Source organism: Lycium ferocissimum, unplaced genomic scaffold (assembly GCF_029784015.1).
Source record: "Lycium ferocissimum isolate CSIRO_LF1 unplaced genomic scaffold, AGI_CSIRO_Lferr_CH_V1 ctg285, whole genome shotgun sequence".
Lineage (NCBI taxonomy): Eukaryota > Viridiplantae > Streptophyta > Magnoliopsida > Solanales > Solanaceae > Lycium > Lycium ferocissimum.
In genome coordinates, this window is record NW_026724299.1 from 615,423 (window position 1) to 634,545 (window position 19,123).

The 19,123-nt window shown below is 34.4% G+C and overlaps 2 long non-coding RNA genes and 1 other non-coding gene across 3 annotated transcripts; all 3 read left to right on the top strand.

The window, feature by feature from the left end:
- The first annotated feature begins 11,723 nt into the window (after positions 1 to 11,723).
- LOC132043788 (uncharacterized) lies at positions 11,724 to 12,618 on the top strand. Its single transcript, XR_009411935.1, has 2 exons — positions 11,724 to 12,070; positions 12,290 to 12,618. It is a non-coding gene; the product is annotated as an uncharacterized LOC132043788 (long non-coding RNA).
- Positions 12,619 to 15,109: 2,491 nt separating this feature from the next.
- Positions 15,110 to 17,987, top strand: LOC132043791 (uncharacterized). The gene is made up of 2 exons (XR_009411936.1): positions 15,110 to 15,200; positions 15,288 to 17,987. It is a non-coding gene; the product is annotated as an uncharacterized LOC132043791 (long non-coding RNA).
- Positions 15,843 to 15,914, top strand: LOC132043818 (small nucleolar RNA snoR60). The gene has a single exon (XR_009411938.1). It is a non-coding gene; the product is annotated as a small nucleolar RNA snoR60 (small nucleolar RNA).
- Positions 17,988 to 19,123: the final 1,136 nt, after the last annotated feature.

Sequence of the window (19,123 nt, forward strand, 5' to 3'; positions counted from 1 at the left end):
ACTCTTACTCTACTCTCTACCTTATCATTTACCTTATCATTTACTTTACCAACTTTACCTACTTTCACCTAAACTTTACAGGGATTTGCATTCACTTTACATTTTATCCTGAACTTTACGGGATTTACATTAAGTCTCCAAAAACAGCTCGAGACATCATTTACTTTACCCTTATCTCAACTTGCCAGATTTGTATTAAGTCTCCAAAGACAATCGGAGACGTCATCTACTTTACTTCATCTCCCGACATTATCTGCACTTACAGACATTATCACGAACTTTATCAAGTCTCCGAAAACAACCGAGACATTATCCCGAACTTTACTGAGATTGCATCAAGCCTCCAAAAACAAGCGGAGACATTCTACTTTACATATCTGAACTTTACGAGTTTATATTAAGTCTCAGTATTTGGAACGTCATACCTTACTTTATCCTGAACTTTACGGGGATTGCGTAGTCGATCTCAGCGGAGACATTATCCTGAACTTTACAGGATTTACATTAAGTCTCCAAAAATAACTAGAGACATCATTTACTTTACCTTATCACGAACTTTCACGAGTTTGCATTAAGTGCTCAAAGACAACGGAAGGCGTCATCTACTTTACTTTATCACGAACTTTCACGCGGGATTGCATCGGAAGTCTCAAAACAACGGAGACATTATCACGCAACTTTACATTAAGTCTCCAAAAATAACTAGAGACATCGTTTACTTTACCTTATCACGAACTTTATGGGATGTGTATTAAGTCTCGAATTTGGAGAAGTGTCATGCTACTTTATCTTGAACTTTACGGGATTGCGTCAAGTCTCCGAAAACAACGGAGACATTATCACGAACTTTACGGGTTTTGCATCGCGACTCACTTTCTTGGAGACATTATCTTTGAACTTTACGGGTTGCATCGAGTCTCGAAAACAACCGGAAACGTTAAGCGAACTTTACGAGGTGCGTCGATTTTACTTTACATACTTTAACGACTTTACGCGAACTTTCAGAAGACATCATACTTTACCCGGACTTTACGGAATTTACATCAAATCTCAAGAAAACAACGGAGATATCATTCACTTTACTTTGTCTGAACTACCGAGTTGCGTGAATCTCCGAAAACAACCCAAAGGAACATCGACGTCGCCCACTTTGCGACTTTGGGACTTTACGGGAATCTTCATCAAGTCTCCGAAGACAATTGGAGATATCGTATCATCAGAGTTAAAAACAACGGGAGACATCGCGTGGCTACACGGCCTCGTTTGCATAAGCCAAACGGCTACCACTTTTTTACTTTTGCTTTTTCTTTTTATCAACTTTTACTACTTTACTGCACTTTAAGACTTTGCCTTAAATTCCACGAGGCATCGTTTATCATTTCGAGTCCACCGAAGACGACCGGAGATAACATTTGGCCACCTGCCTCGTCATAAGCCACACGGCTTCATCTTCATCCTTTCCTTTCACACTCGTATTTAGCATCATTTTACCTTTCTTTATAAGTTTTTTACTTTCGACTTTATAAAGTTGTGTTACGATTTTGACACGAATTTCGGTTTGAAAATATAACCTACGAGAGACACGGCGCAACGTGGAACTTTGTCTTACGCGATGAGAAGCTGAGGCAAATTTGAAGAAGAATATCAAACTCACAAGCAAGGGTCACGGATCTACTCTCGAACTCAACTCCGCCTACGTCCACAACACGTGCCACGTGGGTCGAATTTTCTTCCATATTCCCTACTAATACTTATTTCAATCAACTCTTTTCACGATCTTACATTCCTTCTACATCCCCGGCGTTTCCATAACTCAACAACGGGGGCATTTTGAGAATTTACATCGTGTCTAGTGTAGTCCCTTAAAGGTGTGTTGCGCGCCACATTTATAATTAGGAGGCTATAAGCATATGTTCCATTCTAGTCACCTATCCACAACCACTTGCAAAGTTATAAATCCATAAATAACATTCTCTCACCGATTTCGTATTTGTTGGTCGGAGCAAAAATTGGCTACTACGTCAATCTCTTCGCCCCGAAAACTCTTACATCGTCTCCGGTCGAAGAGGCATCATTGACACCCAATTTTGTCCCTCCTTTATTTAATTTAATCGGGTTTCTAAATTTACTGACAAGTTAAATACTTTATTATTTTTTTATTACTACTACTATTAGTATCACTAATTTTATTTTTTAACATTATGAGCATTACTTTATCACAAATTTTAAACGGTTAGTCATTGTTTCATTTTCGGGGTCGAACCGCCAAATTAATTACAAGACAACACTTTGTTAAATTCTTATTTTTCCACATATTAACCATTAAGTGTCTTCACATAGTATATGTTGTACTAGTTATTAAATTAAAGCCCGAAATAATTAAATAGAGGAGGAAGGATCCACAATTTTCGATCTAATTCGGTTCATCCACCCACACTTTTTAATTAATTAAACTAGCCCACATCATTCTACACCCAAATAATCAACCCACATTTTAATACCCATTTCATATTTTCTTACAATATTTCGGACCAGCCCAATTCCTACACCCCTACCCGACCCAATCCGACCACATATTCACCCGACCCGGCCCATTTTATTTTCCTAAAACCTAAACCCTATCTCTCCTCTCTTTCATTTTTTTCCTCTCGCCCGCCTCCTTCCGTCCCTCACTCTCTCTCTCTCTTCTCCACCGCCCCACCTACTCTTCACCCGCTCCTCTCCACTCACCCCCCGCCCGTCCCCCCCGCCTCACGCTCCTCTCCACTCATCTCTGTCTCCCCACGCTCCCTTCCTCCTTTCATACAACTCGATCGAAACCCTATAAAAAGAGGTGGTCTTGAATCGTTTGGAAAAAAAAAGAAAAGATTATTAGGTGTTTTGGGGGATTTTCGGATTTTAGGAATTGATTCGGTGTTTGGTGACACCCACCATCTTCCAACCCCCGATTTTTTTTTTCTGGTGAACTTTTAGCCGGATATTACTATAAATCACTATATTTCACACGATCGAATTTTGGGGTTTAATCGGTATACCCTCTTGTTCGTCGTGTTCGAAAGTAGATTCGAGGTCGTCTACACCCACTTCACTGCACCTACAAAAGGTCGGTAAACCCTTTTCCTTTTCTTTATTTTTTTGGTATTCTGGTTTGTTTAGTTTAATTTATGTTCATGTGTTAGTTAACGCCTATGTTGGTGTTCGTTTAGTTCAGTCGAATTTAGTCTTAGTTAATATAGCGTAGTATCAATTTAAGCTCAATGTAGTTAATTATGTTCTCCAAGTTAATTTTATCAGGTTTGAACAGAGTAATTAATCAAGTTGTAATTTTGTCTAGTCGATGATGTTTGTTAGCTTATTTGCGTATGTTAGTTTAAATAACGTTTATGTGTTGATGTTCGATTTATAATAATCAAGGATTGTGTTCATTGAGTCTCGAATTATTATATTGCTTTCACTTTAAACCTCCGGTGTATGACCTGATCTTGATTAGTCGCCGATCTTATATATTGTGTGCTTGTTGACATCATGAGTAGTATATAAATGGATGTGTGTATCCTTGGGCATTGCTCGTATTTGTCTAATGTGTAAGTTTGGCAACTCTGTCTAGACATCTTGATACCTTTGGGTCTAATTTCCGTGTTTTTCAAGATATGTATGTAGTCCGAGAGCAGTTGACAGATTACTTTCTCTACATTAATCGTCCATGTCTATCTAGTCGTTAGTTAAATCTCATTTGTTTGGTTGCCCATGGATGTATTGTGAATGTTCTATTAGCATACTAACCATTACTATGCAAGCATGTTTTAGATTAGTGTCAGGATCACATATGTCATAGAGGGTTGTGGGATGAAAGAAGGTTAGATCAATATGATATCTTATAAAATACCTATTGTATGGTTATTAGATTGATGAAGTCTCAACTATTACATGAATGTGTTAAGCTAAATTTCAGAATCAGTGTACACGAAACTTGGTGTGTCATGCCTCAAACTATGCCCAAATTCACAATGATTAATAACTTATTTATGTTTAGGTTTGATTAATCCTCCTTTCTGCATATGGTGCTATGTGATTTTGAGTGCTTTTTGCTCTTGTTTACATCCCATTCTTTGTTGTACTTAACCTTGTCCCTTCTAAAGCTGTCTGCTTTGCACAAGTGCTTTTTTTCAAATACCCATCACGATAACCTCATATTCAACCGTGTCTGCTCTGAACCACTGCCTTGGTGACATAATATGGTTTTGTCCTTCTCAACTCAATTCATATGTGACCATTATATAATCATAAGCATTGAACTTTGGTTTGTATGCCCATCGGTACCTTGAGGAGTTGTTTTTGGATTTTGTTGAATCTGTATTGATAGTTCATTAGTCTTGCATAGTTAGTTTCCTCCTTGAGAATACTGCAGCATTGTATGTGTTCTGTCTAAATCACTTTGCACTCATTAAATCAGTTCTAAGTCAACTTGACATGTGGTAATAAGCTCCAACTTCTTAGAAGTTTCTTAGAGAATTTTTTGATTCATTTTGTCCGGCTCACGTTGGGTTAAATTTTAATCACTTCATCATGTATTCAAGGTGAATCTTTGGTACTAAGTTTCGTCGGGTGTTAGCCAAATTGTCACATTTGCATAAGTTGTTGCTGTCACATTTGTATACATTGAGCTGCAGTTGTTCCATTGCGTATCACCATATTTTTGTGTTTAGTTTGGACTGAAACAGCAGCCTGTTCTTTGGCTATTTCCAGCCCTCAGTCGAACTATGAATCTTGGCAATCTCGGCCATTTTGTTGCCCGGCTTCGATGTATATTGGTGCTACATTTGCTTTGATGTTCTTGCTTATTGATCTTTGCGCATTTAGCCATAGGTAGTTGCTTTGTCACAAGGCCATTGCCACTGAATACTTCTGTTGCATTTTTTTGGGGCATTACGACTGCCCTATAGGATTTTTAGAAGGATTGCACCTTAATTATTGCATTATCTGGTAGTTGCTATGGTTTTGAACCCCAATTTGGATAGCTTTGAAACTCTTTGGCCACCCTTTGTTTGGAAAGCTGTTTGATTTCTTTGTTTGAAACCATTCTTGGTGTATTTTGCTCAATTTGGAGGTCATCGTATTGCTATTTTGCTTAGCCTACTGCTGCATCTTTTATTTTGGCATTTGTTGTCTTGAAACTGCTTTTATTCCATCCTCATTTTGAACCAGTATTTCAATTTTGGCATAGATATAAAGGTTGTTTTGTCTCCGTTAATAATCAACAAACCGTGTGTGATTTGCCTGAAACCTAAAGGCTTCCTGTATAAGAGTAAAAATGGTTAGGCATGTGATAAAATCCCTATCTCTGAACCTTTGGAAAGTGTTAACTTTAGCTCAGCAGTTTCCTACAGTAGCAATAAGTTTAAATGGTTACACTTAGTTCTTATTTTTTTAGAGACCTCTTAAAAGTATAAAATTAAATAATTTGGGTTCGTTTGGTATCTGCTGATGAACACATTATGAAAGGTGTTATGAATCTTTAAGTGTCTTAAGGGACACCTATTTGAATTGACTTTTCATTTCGGTAATTACTTGATTTGAGTTTGAATAATAACTAAGATTTAGGAATTATATTATATACTAATCCTTTCTCTTTTTTTATGCATGACATCTCGCACACGAGTCAGCGACTCGTCATCTCCCGCATTCGGCGTTGGGACAAAAGCCCAATGGAATCCTCCTCTCGAGTCAGCCAATCCGCAGCAAAACAAGGAAATAAAATTTGGGCCTAAGCCCAATAAATGTGAACAGCAACATTAACGCACAGCGACAGTCCTAAATGGGCTGAGCTCATTTAATCATCTTTGCTCCTTTATTTTTTTTTTTTTTTTGTGCCTTTAACTTGTATTATTTGACTAACATTTTATCTTTTTAGCAACTTAGATAAAGTCTAGACATTTAAGGGTTTAGTTTAATAATGAGTAGTTAATTCCACAAGTTACATTCACTTTATTTTATTCCAAACTATTTATAGTATCTATAACATTTTATTCGAGTAATGGATTTTCAAAATAGCATGATTATATCTTTTGGCTAAGGAATCATAATTTATGCTTACTACTTAGAAGTTCAAAACATCATAAATTTTACACTAATGTTAGTTTATTCTAAAAAGAGGTAAACTAGTTTCAATAGGTCACTATTTCACTTTAATTCCTCTCCAACATTTGAATCACAAATTGACTGAAACAATCTTTATATAGTTTCTGTTGAATTAGTACTTTTTCTATAACATAGTTTATCTTGAATTAATATTTTTTTTTCTATAAAACCCTTTAAACGTTTATTAATATTTACAAATGACTGTTCTAAATTTATTAATCGACTTAATTCATTTTTCCCCAAATACATATAAACATTATACATTCCGTTTCTTTAGTTTATTCTATGAAATCACTACTTTTTACGAGTTTTACTTTAAACAACATTTTACTTCTATTTATAACTTTAGCAATACTTTCAAGATACTTTCTTAAATATTTAAAATACTATATCCACACTTAGCCTAACTAATCATAAGTCCGGTCGGTTAACCATTGTTAATGGGTCTTAAAGGATGCCTAATACCTTCCCTTTAGACTAATTGAACCCTTACCTAGAATCTTAAGTTTCGCAGGCCTTAAACAGAGTTAACTTTATATAACTACTTTAATAAACTTTAGGTGTCCTAATTCACCAGAAATAATTAGGTGGCGACTCCTTAACTTTAAATAACCCCGGAATTACCCGGATGTTGTAAACTATTTTGACCCCGGTTAAAATAGGGTGTGACAGTATGTAAAGGAGCCTGAGGTTCCGGGTTCGATACGGCTCGTAGTTGCTGCCATGAAGAGGGATTAAGGTGCGGAATCCATTTGTACCTCGGCATAGACAATACCTGAGTATGTACGATCAAGACTCCCGAGGGAGGTCGTCACATAAGTCTATCCACGTTCAAGCATACGTAGGATATCCTGCTATGGTTAATCATGGTTTATATGTCATATGTGCGTTGTGAATTAGTCAGTGACTGCATAGTGAATGTCTGGTCTTTAGAATCTGCCGAAGTATACTTAAACATACATAGGGTATACATAAGTCATATGTCCTGTCCTAAAAACTGAAACTGCCATTTTATTTTTTAGGCCTACTGGTTTGGGTCTGCTTCCTTATTTCTTTAAGTTTCTCTTTCTTGCACACTATAAAATTATATCACTGTTCTAATTATTTTCTTTTTCTTTTCTTTTGCATGACATCCGGGATTGCAAGGAGTCTCAAATGAGACTCGATTCTGCCACGAGATCAAACGATCTCATTGCTCTATCCGTATTCCTAGTCCACAGAATTCGGCTAAAAAAATGATTGAGAAAGGCTGCTGCGTTCTTAGCATATCGTGCATGTGTTTATTTAATTACGTTTTGTAGACGATTATTTAGCTACTTTAGAATAATTAATTTAGTGGGGATTACTTGGGACGTTAGTTTACATTAATAATGGAAATCTTTATTTTTAGTTCATTTCGAAAACGTTTTAGTATATCTATAAAAGAAAAAAACGGATGGTAGTTTGAGATAATAAAAATGTATCAGTTTGCTAGTAGTAATGAATGAGCCAGTGGATAGTGAAATAAATATGATTTTTATATGGGTTGCTTCTGAAGTGCCAAATTAATTTAAAATGGACATTATTGCTATATAACCTTAGAAGTATTTTAATGCATATTTTGAAAGAAAATCAGTTTTCAATATTTTTGAAGCCTTCATTTTCAATAAGTGCCTATATTAATCAAGGAAGGTTTGTTTGTAAAGTTATTTTTGCATTAGCCATTTATCTATCTTATTTGGCTATTCAACATATTTTAGTTTGTTAAAATTAATACCTCAAACCATCTGAGTTATTTCAAATATTCATCAAAATCTTTGCACAAACCCGCACTTTCTTTTACTTATATGCAAATTATTATAGTTTCTACAGGTCTTATTTTAAATAGCATTTAAAGTCTTCTTTATTATATTTTCTACGGGTCTTATCTTAAATAGCATTATTATATTTTCATTTAAGGCTTTAACGATATTCATAAGTCTTATTTTTAAATAGTATTATTATATTTTCCTTTAAAACCTTAGCAATATTTACAAGCCATTTTCTTAAAATTTAAATGCTATATTTGCATCTTTAACCTTAGCAAATTAACTTAAGTTTGGCCGGATAATCGTAGTTAACGGATCCTAGAGGATGCCTAACCCCTTCCCTTTAGGATAATCTAGAACCCTTACCTAGAATTGAACTTAAGCAGACCATTAACGGAGGCTTAATTAAGCTTTAGTTAAATAGGTGCCCTAATTCACCTTAAAATCAGTTAGGTGGCGACTCCTAAAATAAAACAATATAGGAATCTCCAATATGTTGTACCTAGTTTAACCCGTTTAAATGGGGTATAACAACAAAAATATAAATTCAGAAGAACTTTGCATTATATATATAAAATTAGAAAATGATGGTTAGTAAATTAATGACATGCATTTGCTTGTGGAAAAACATAATGATTTACTCTTGATCAAGAAGTGGTGTTAGAGATTTTTGAAAGAAATTTATTCTTCACTATCAAGTATCCAGATTAAAAAGCTTTCTCCAAAAGTTGTCCAAATAGTGTTTTAAAAATGATAACAAATCATTTAAAACTTAAAGGTATTGTACTTGCGTAAAAGTGTAAATTAGATACAATTTTTTCTACGTTATGTTATATGTAACTTGCACAAACTAACATGTCAGTATTACTTTTCTCTTAGTAATATGCAAGTATACAATCGAGAAAAGAATTAAGAATATGGGTTTCATGTACCAATTATAAGATGTTAATATTGAAACTCTGCATCTACATGGTAATATAAAAATGGGAAAAAAATTTAATTCAGAGAAAATTATTTAGAATACTACAGAATAAAGAATAAAAAATGATGTAAAAACATAAACGGGGCAGGGCAGGGCAGGGGAGGGCAAACATTTTGAAAAATGCTAAACGGGGCAGGGCAGGGCGGATCAAAAGTTTAGCAGGTCAAGGCTTGCCCTGCCCCAACCCACCCCATTGCCATCTCTATTGATAATGGGCCGTGGCTGACCCAATTAATAGAAGCCCGCTCCTTATAGTGGCCTGGTGCATTCAGCATTCTATCATGGGTTCTCCCAAAAATTCGTTAGTTGTCTTTTTTTCGGAGTAGTTGTTTCGTAAAATGATTCTATTTATATTTTTTTCACTACTTATCGATCTTTTTGACCATAATCTAAAGATTCCTTTTGAGTTAAATGTTAAACCACGGTTTAAAATTTTGTAGACATTATAGATGACATTCCAATGTTATGTTAGTCTAAGGCTATATTGGCACAACTTCTAAAAATAAGGATAAAATCTAAATGTTGAACTAAAAACGCGACATTTAGGTTAATCAGTCTGGGTGTTATGCTAGAGATAACGCCACCTGTCCACTTTTCCGTCATATAATTAAAACTTAAACACGTCATGAAAATTTTAATTTTACAAGTGCAACTCCAGGACAATTTACTAAATTTTCATATGTAAAATTTAAAATTTCAAGATAATGAATTTTTTTCAATTATAAAAATTGAAATGTAGTTGGTTGTTAATTTTTCCGGTTTCTTCCACAGGAAAGTAGTAAGCAAAATAGCTTGGAAAGTCCCAGAAGAGCCGCGGAAATCGCCACAACCCTATGTGTCTTTCGTTTACGTATTTATTTGATTTCACTTTTGGGTTAACATCCATGGGCATGGCCCGTGAAAAGACGAAGTAAATTCTTCCGTGATGTAAGGTGGTGATTAACGCTAAAAGTTATTACGGCGGTAGTTTTTTTTTTTTTTTTTTTTTTTTTTTTGGAGATATAAGTAAATCATACACATTCCTTGTCATTTGAAAACAAATTCAGGTCTAATCATCAAATGCATTCCTAATCACTTACAGGTTATTTGATTGGTCCTTATATATAGTTTCATAATATATTGTGTTGCATTATATGATTTTGATAAATGATTTTCATATAAAGCGTATCATTTTGTACCGATAATTTCATAACGTCACACACCAACAATATGAATAATAAGCTACAATATTACAAATAAAAGATGGCGTAGAACTATTATAAAAAAGTAGGATCAAGGGTAAAGTAGAAATATTTACTAAATAATAAAGGGAAAGATAAAGAAAAAAATACGGTAACGACACGATTACACTAAACTGGACATTACATAAATTGATATTTTTTATTGTTATATAACAACAGTTAGGGGCGGAACCACTAGCAAATTTTGGGTGCTCCAGCACCCATTGAACTCAGTCACGAAATGTATAGCTGTATAGAAAATATAAAGGAAACAAATATAAATAGTATAACAGAGCACCCATGAAGTGATAAGTCTGATAGGTAATTTGGTTAGGGGAGGGTACCGGAGGCTTTGCTACTAAAGGGTCAAGAGTTCAAATCTCACTAGGAACTTTATTCTTTTTTACTGCTAGATTATTTTTTCTTCTTTATTATTATCAAGCACCCCCGAACTCAAAATTCTGGGTCCGCCACTGACAACAGTTTTAACTAACAACACAATACAATTTAAATAATCATTCAAAACAAACACTATAACTAAAATAATTTATAGTAATACGATACATGCAATAGGTAACAACTATCTGGAATAAATTTGATCATTGTCACTAGGTATCCAGTTCCCAAACTAAAGCCTAATAACAGAAAAAAGTATAAAAGAAGAAAAAGGGACCTAACAACAGATAATACAAGTATAGGTGAAGCACATTTACAGGGAGACGGACTCAGTGGCACACAAGTTGGCTGATATGGGATCACAAAATCATCAAGAAATAGGAGAATCAGTTTTTTGGGATTATTCTCCCCCTTTATCCATCATTTCTAGTTTTAACAAAGACATTTTAGAGATAATTTCGCTTAGAGTTATTTCAACACCGCAATTTAGAGATAGCATCGTTTAGACCTATCTCATGTATGTTTGTCCTTACTTTCCTGCATGAACCTCTTAAGTTTCAGCTATAAAAATCTTCGTTTCAGGAAAAAAAAAAAAAAAAATTCCCATTTCCCACTATGGCAAGCAAGTACGTTGACTTGGAAGGAGAACCAAGTGAACAAAGAAAAGGAAATTTCTTAATTAGTAATTTACAACGAATAGAAGATGAAGTCAAGTCATCTAATCCACTAGACCACGGAAACTACAACGTCTATTTAACAACTAAAAAAGTAAAATCTATTCGACCATTGAATCAGTCAAGAAATAAAGTTACATAGGAAGAATTTTTTGGATTAAAAGTACCAAAAATAAATAAGAGTGATGACGTGCATGACACTTCAATGAATTTAGAAAATATTGTTGGTCTAGTCCAGAGGCGAATTCAGGATTTAAACTTTATGGGTTCAAACTTTTAAGATTTTTAGTTGAACCCATTGCATTTTAAAAGTTATGAGTTCATGTCTACTATTTATTGCAATTTTAATTAATTTTTACACATAATACTCCGTGTCGAAAGTTAGGGGTTCAATTTGAACCCCACCTTGAATGTTACATACACCCCTGGTCTGGTCAATAGTAATAATTCATAGAAATAATGGTGTTCATTTACTTTTTTTAATGCTTAAAGAGACCTCCGACTACGTAATTTCCTTGGTCTGGTTGATTAGGTGACTTGACTTCATCTTTTATTCATACTATTAAATTACTTCAGAAATTCCCTTTGTTATTTCTAACCTTTTCATTTTTCTCCTTCCAAGTCAATATACTTGCTTGTTTTGTAGTATCTGTACACACGGTCAAAATTCATATAAATACATCCAAACGCATTGAGCTTGATATTCAAGTTCTAAAAAAAAGCTTTCAAAATTGTTACTTAATAATTCGTATAGGTTTGCAATGGCAGCATTCTCTAACTCCATAAGGTCCATAGTGATTACACTTATGATTTATGCTATTCTCCTGTCTCCCTTGCTATTATGGTCCTGCGATGCAGCTAGAACCCCTCAAGGTATATTTTCATATCATAACTATCATTATAAACATAGTATTAGTCACTTATCAAACTTGAAAATTTATGTGACATTATACTAGCTAATTCATGAATCATGGCAGAGACGAATTTAACATGTAAACAATAGGCATAAGTGCGGTGATTCTTAATTAAATTCTAGATCCGTCTCTAATTGCTATATGTTTTAAACTCACGTATGTGTTTTTCTGTCTACAGAATTCGTGGCGAGCAAGTCTACCGTAGCATGTCTTCATTGTGTGGGGTGTTGTGAACCACCACCCCCAGGTGCCTGTTGCACCCGCTGTGGTTGTTGAAGCTCCTCTTTTCTACAAGTCAAATGAAGAAGTCTCATGATAAGCAATTGGTGTGTCTCTGAGTAATGTGCATGTTATACTCAATAAAGAAACAACTTGGTTTCTTTAGGTTAATTAGGCGTGTTATTTGTACACTGTGGGAAATGTCGAGTTTGTAACGTTTTGTATTTAGTGAATAAATTAAGAGAAAAGATTTCGAGAGGAAAACCCGAACTTTTATCTTTTCTGGTTGGACTATTCATATTTATTTTGATTAATATGTGAAATTTAAAATTAAAAAAGAAAAACAGTACTGCTACAAAACCAACAAAGGAGGAGCTCAATTTTGTGTTTTTGACGACCTAAAGGCAAACTTTCGTTATTGTGGTAGCGTACAAGCGGCCACTTAAGTCAAAAAGTCTAAATACCCCTATTTTAGTGCACACAAAAATAAAAATGGCACAAATATAAAACTTCGTGAGCCGTTGTTTAAGTTTTGTCCTTGTTTAACAATTTTGTGCAAAACTGATCCTAACGATACAACATAGGCACGTCTTACCAATCCATAAGACAATGAAAATCTAACAATAAAAGAGAATGAAGATTGTACTAAAATTATAATTACGCGCTTGTCATATAACTAGTTAACAATTAACACATGCAAGTTTTGTCAATCTGGAGAGACTTGTGAACAATTTAATAACTTAGGAGAACAAAGATTATACTAAAATTATGATGTTGCGCTCATCATAAACTTGTTGAAGTATGATATTTCATTAACTTGTTGAAGCGTATTTACTTGAAAATCTAAATCACTCACGAATTGGTAGACGTAATGTCGCTCAAATTGGGTAGGATTCTGTTCGTTAATAGTTCTAAAATCCATCTTGATAATAATTTTTATTTTTTAGGCTAAAATTTTGTGGCCGAAGATTGATATTCATATTTGTTGATTATTGGCGAAGAATTTTGAATCGGTTGAGTTAAAGAGTTGTGACTTGTGACAGCCTAATTTACCATACAATGATTATAATTTGTTTTGGGAATCGCATTGAGAAAAGAGACTATGGATTCATAAGATGAATAGCAAGTCAAAGATAAAGGGTGAAATGGCCTCCTTGTGTGTTTCCTGATTAGTATTTGGCAATAAGAAGAGAAAGAAACAAAGCTAACGCAAGGAAGAATAAAGAGAAAAAGAGGAAATACAGAAACTAAAAAGGTGGATGTTAGCGTGCTACAGGAGATATGACTAGACAAAGTCATTCGACTAAGATAAGATAATGATAATTAAACTGTTTTTCATCATCTTAGTTAAGTAAATTTCTTGAAGTTGAATTAAAATAAGCAAGACGTAAGTAACATGAGATTTAATAATCATCAAAGTCATTGACTGAAATAAGAATATAAACTGTTCCTTATCATCCTATTTAAACTTCTTGAAGTTGAATCAAAACCAACATTACGTATGCAGGACAAATGACGGTAGTGTAATTAACCTGAGATTTAACTAATCATCAAAGTCATTCGACTAAGATAAGAATAATAATTCGGGATTTGACATTCTAAGAGGCAATAAGAGTAACCTGGAGAAGTTCTTTTTTGTTTTTTTTTTTGTTTTTTTGTTTTTGGTATATAGTAGACTTGACAAGTTGAGTATGAGAAGCAATAATTTTCTAAGATGGGGATGATTGTAGCTTCCTTGTAAACATGTCTAAGAATCTCTGAACGTCGAGCATGGTTTACTCCTCATCAATATATGTAAAATTATCACAGGAAAGCAAATAAGACTTTGATTTAGGAGATTTCCTAAAACACACGCAGTTGCTTCAAACCTGCATTAGTGTAAATTGACACATACCAGAAAAAATAAAAGGGAACCACAGCCCATAGGTCAGAAGATACTTAGCACAAGTTGCATTAATGATCCTGCATGCTGAAATTGACTGAGCAACACATTTGAATCAGAAAATCTTACATGGGCTTGGCTCCTTGTCATCCACATGAAAAGAGAACCAATTTTGCTTGGCTCCTTGGATTACGATCTTTGTTTTATGTTAGAACTCGGACTCTTCAAAAATAACAACGAGTGCATGTCGAATCCTCCAAAAGTAGTGTGCTTTTGGAGGATTCGACACAGGTGCGGCTGCTTTTTTGGAGAGTCCGAGCAACTTAGATTTATACTTGCATTCGTTAAATATATAATTGAAAATGAAATCATTAATGGGGATATTATTAGCTTCTTTCAGAAATTTTCTAAAGCTTTTTACTGTTAAGGTCTATTCCCTTCAATTTCTCTCCTTTCTTTAGTATTTTTGTTGGTTCTTTATTTTAGTGTTCTCCTGATTTTGAATTTCTTTTTAGGATTTGGATAGTGGGATCAATCTCTCATCTCTACTATTTATCCCTTTCAAAGTATGCAGAAGATATCAATGGAGTAGAATGCCACAACTCAACAAAGAATTTAGCAATTTGAACCTAAATGTTCTGATGTTCAAATGTTCACAATCTGCAAGTTGGTTAATTTTATTTTAGATTTTTTTTTTTATATTTCCCTTTGACACAACATTTATAGAGTTTTTATTCAGAAGCTTTCCGAGCTTGGATTACGATCATTGTTTTATGTTAGAACTCAGACTCTTAAAAAATAACGATGAGTGCATGTCGAATCCTCCAAATGTAGTGTATTTTTGGAGGATCCGACAATGGCTGCGGCTTTTGAAGTCGAAGAACCCAGATTATACTTGCATTTGTTAAATATATAATTGAAAATGAAATCATTAATGCAGATATTATTAGCTTCTTTCAGAAATTTTCTAAAGCTTTTTACTGTTAAGGTTTGTTCCCTTCAATTTCTCTCCTCTCTTTAGTAATTTTGTTGGTTCTTTATTTTAGTGTTCTCCTGATTTTGAATTTCTTTTTAGGATGTGGATAGTGGGATCAATCTTTCATCTCTACTATTTATCCCTTTCAAAGTATGCAAAAGATATCAATGGAGTAGAATGCCACAACTCAACAAAGAATTTAGCAATTTGAACCTAAATGTTTTGAGTATTATCTGGATTATGCAAATCCTTTGGCTCTCTGTTGTATCTTCATTTTTCCGCGGCTTTCGCCTTTGGTTGTATTTCTTCTTCTCGTGTGTTAGCACTTTAGCTAATGACAGGAAGGGAACTTTCTTTCTTTTAATAAAGTTTTTTGATGTTAGGTTGATTATCATTTGGGAAAATCTACTCAAATTTTAATGCTAGAGTAGAATCAAGTTCATTCAACGATCCAGTAAGAGATCGATGTTAGTGGTAATCCTAATAATATATTCATAAGGGAATTCCCCCCACCCCGTAAATTACAGACGTTCTAATTTCAATATTTATAGTACTCCTGATTTCTTCTTCTTTCTCCTAAACTCATCATTTTCAAATTGGTGCTGTATTTCCGTCATTGTGTTTCAGAGTTTTTTTTATTCTTTGACTTTACTTTAGCAGATGATGAGGTACTCGGATTCCCCTTCAAGACATCATGGGTGATGCAAAAACCGAGTTTCTGATGCACTATTTATTTATGAGATGTTTGGAGTTTTTTATCTTTACCTTTACGTTATTTGGTGTTTGTTTCTGCTTCAAGAGGATGAACAGTCTATTCTTCAGTTTTCTATTCTGCCGCCAATTAAATTGCTTCAGGCCATCTGACCTCTCTGTTATACCACTTTGCCCTTCGCAATCCTCTTTCGGACTGTTTGGGAATCACGGTATTTTGGGTCCCTTTGCTTCTAAGGTAAGTTTCTCTTTCTTCTCCTTTCATAATTCCTGTACAATGTTCTTCGTTTTCTATCTCTTTTGATTTACTCATTCTTCATTAGTATGCATGTAGTATTATAATAATTAATTGAGTCTTGATGCATTCCCTACCCAATGAATGTAATGCGCCTCTCGATTTTCCAAGTTGTTTCACATATAGGAATTTTTGGACTGTACGACACTATGCTGGAATCTCACTTGTAAGAGTACAAACTTTAAGAACAAATGTTGGAGTATTAACTATGGCTATTTTCCGATTAGTTTACCGCGTTTAAATTGTGACTATTTTTCAATGGCTTGGCAATGCTGACTATAGATCAACAAACTGTCCAAAAGTGGCTATTTCTTAGGATTACCCCATTTTCGTGAAGCTGTGAAGTTGATGCAGAACAATAATATTTAAAAGCCAACATTTAAGTTAGCCAAGTACCTATATGCTACTGAGAAGAAATTGTCACGTTTAAGTTGATGCAGATCAATAACATGGAAATGAGAATCTCTATTAATCCCAACTTTGTTCTACATACAACCTTTGTACAAGTTAACTAGGTGGATTTGGTAGAAAAATCACATTAAAGGTTACAATGTGAATATTTCAATGAAATTGAAATGATGTCAAACATGTTAGGACGACCCAAATCTTGAGACCATAAAAATTGGATTTTGATGATTTTGAGACAATGATTAGGTTCCACAGAGTCGATGGCCTTTTTTCAATAAAATGTTGGCTTTAATTCCTGAGTTTCTAAGTAGGGAATACTAAGAAAATTAGCTAACGTGTTCCTTTAAAGAAAATTGCAGATTCCTGATTCTGTATAAACAGGGAGGAGGCAGCAAGATAAAGTCATGAGGAAGAGATGCAGGAGTCCATTGGCAGTCATGCTCTTATATGTTTTCCTTTTCACTTCCTTTAAAAGTACTTCCTCGGAGCCTAACGAACTAGCTTCTCTGTTTGAACGGTAGTATTTCTTAAATTTTCAGCATTTTTACACAGATAGTGTGTCTCCCCTACTCATTCTCTTCCTTTTCTTTTCTTCGCACATGGCTACTAAACCATTTCATATTATGCATGACAAAAATACTATCAAGAGCTTCAGCCAAATTAATTCAACTATGACAGTGGATGTCAACCATCTCCCAATGGCTTTTCCTAAAGCAAGTCTGTTTTCTATTATTGACATGACTCATAGCCGAATAGGTATCGAAACAGAACAAAAGGAGCAAAATCGACAGACTTATGAAGTATAGACTCCGCGTGTGGTCCAGTGGAGGTTTGTGTTGTGTTTTCTGAATGTGATAGCCAAGTTGATATCATTTGCGCATCTTCTTTTCGTTGACCGTCATCTATGAGTGAGGATGTTGGGATTGGGAATGTCGGACTTCACAAGAAGAGGTGACCGATTTGCTCAGCAGTTCCTTCCTTCCTAGGAATGGCTATGAGCAGTCAAGCAGAATGTTCAACTTTATAAATCCCTAAAAGGAGGAATAATTTTCATGATGTTGCAGAAACATGTACAATTGTTTCATTTCTTTGGCGTTCAATACAGACATTGTTGAGCAAACTGTGCAGTAGAAGATATTAATTAGATGGAGAGGAACTGGGGTAAAATTGGGTTGCTGAAGCCTGCGGAAATATCAGGATCAAATGTTGACTATCAAGAAATAAGCACCGCTTCTGTGACGCAGGAGGGCTCGGGCTATTGCTTAACATCAATGTTTCTCATGTACTATAATATTGGAAAATCTCTATTTGCTGGAACTTTTGATTTTACCAAAATATAGGAATTTGCTTTGTGTAAAAGTTTAATATTGATATGGATTCTCTGATATAGGCCATGTCTAATCCTAATTTCCCAGGGTGATCAATGTATAGTGCACAAGTATGGAAGCTGCAAATCCATGTGGCATTTGATGTATTTCCTTTCTTTAGTAAGATGGATTTATAGTAGTTATTGTACTACTACTTATTAGCTCACTCTCTACATCGGAGTAGGTCTCTACATCCTTGCATGTTTTATCAATGTTTAATATAATATTCATCGATGTTGAATCAGGCATTTTTTTGCAGCTATTTTTAACATTTGGTGAAATAATTTCTAAAAGAGATCACTTATGATAATTGTTGCTTCACTTTACGGCTGTGATTAAAATTAGTGACTAATGTACTGCGCGAAGCGCGGGCATATTTACTAGTTACTAAATAATAAAGAGAAAGATAAGAAAAAAATACGAAGCACGACGCGATTACACCAAACTGGACATTACATAAATTGATATTTTTTTGTTGTTATATAACAACTGATTTGACTAACAACACAATACAGTTTAAATAATCATTCGAAACAAACACTATATAACTAAAATAATTTATAGTAATACGATACATGCAATAGGTAACAACTATCTGGAATAAATTTGATCATTTTCTAGGTATCCACTTCCCAAACTAAAGCCTAATAACAGAAAAAGTATAAAAGAAGAAAAAGGGACCTAACAACAGATAATACAAGTATAGGTGAAACACATTTACAGGGAGATGGACTCAGTGGCACACAAGTTGGCTGATATGGGATCACAAAATCATCAAGAAATAGGAGAATCAGTTTTTTGGGATTATTATACCACTTTATCCATCATTTCTAGTTTTAACAAAGACATTTTAGAGATAATTTCGCTTAGAGTTATTTCAACACTGCAATTTAGAGATAGCATCATTTAGACCTATCTCATGTATGTTTGTCCGTACTTTCCTGCATGAACCTCTTAAGTTTCAGTTATAAAAATCTTCGTTTCAGGGAAAAAAAATTCCCATTTCCCACTATGGCAAGCAAGGAAATTTCTTAATTAGTAATTTACAACGAATAGAAGATGAAGTCAAGTCATCTAATCCACTAGACCACGGAAACTACAACGTCTATTTAACAACTAAAAAAGTAAAATCTATTCGACTATTGAATCAGTCA